General features: G+C 50.7%; 1 protein-coding gene across 1 annotated transcript in view; it reads right to left on the bottom strand.

Annotated features, from left to right (window-relative positions):
• The window catches only part of LOC116686726 (E3 ubiquitin-protein ligase UBR2-like), a 4788-nt gene that overhangs the window by 2140 nt on the left and 1767 nt on the right, over positions 1-881 (bottom strand). The window lies entirely within an intron of this gene.

Genomic DNA, 881 nt, shown 5'->3' on the forward strand with positions numbered 1-881 from the left:
GGTGCTGGTGTGTTGTGTGTGTGGGGTGTGTGTGTATCAACATGATCTGATGTCCCAGCTCCATTTAATAAGGAAGAAACTCACTAATGAACCATGACCAGGACCACATGAGGGGGGGGGGGGCGTTCAGGGATACCTCATGGGAAGTCATTGAGAGGACAACCGTTGTTGTTAAAGTCCATCAGTCTTCTGTCCCCTCGCGCAGGTGGAAGGTGAGGGGAGTCTCGTCTTATTGTGGAGGAATTGTTGTCCGTCTGTCTTCAGAGGATCGCCATGGAGGACAACTCCATCAACACAGAGAGAGGTGACAAAAAACAAGTAGATGTGTCCCTCTGTCCCTCCAGAGTTAGTAGATGTGTCTGTCCTTCCAGAGTTAGTAGATGTGTCTGTCCTTCCAGAGTTAGTAGATGTGCCCCTGTGTCCCTCCAGAGTTAGATGTGCCCCTGTGTCCCTCCAGAGTTAGATGTGTCCCTCTGTCCCTCCAGAGTTAGTAGATGTGTCCCTCTGTCCCTCCAGACTTAGATGCGTCTGTCTGTCCTTCCAGAGTTAGTAGATGTGCCCCTGTGTCCCTCCAGAGTAAGATGTGTCCCTGTGTCCCTCCAGAGTTAGATGTGTCCCTGTGTCCTCAGAGGTAGTAGATGTGTCCCTCTGTCCCTCCAGACTTAGATGTGTCTGTCTGTCCTTTCTAGAGTTAGTAGATGTGTCCCTCTGTCCCTCCAGACTTAGATGTGTCTGTCTGTCCTTTCTAGAGTTAGTAGAAGAAGGGTGAGCTGACAGGTGAGCTGACAGGTGAGCTGACAGGTAACAGTAGGTATCCGGAGGCTCAAGCAAAACAAAACTGTACACAATATGTGTGACAGGGCGCATTGCGGCCGTCACCG

This window comes from Etheostoma spectabile, unplaced genomic scaffold (assembly GCF_008692095.1).
Source record: "Etheostoma spectabile isolate EspeVRDwgs_2016 unplaced genomic scaffold, UIUC_Espe_1.0 scaffold458, whole genome shotgun sequence".
Lineage (NCBI taxonomy): Eukaryota > Metazoa > Chordata > Actinopteri > Perciformes > Percidae > Etheostoma > Etheostoma spectabile.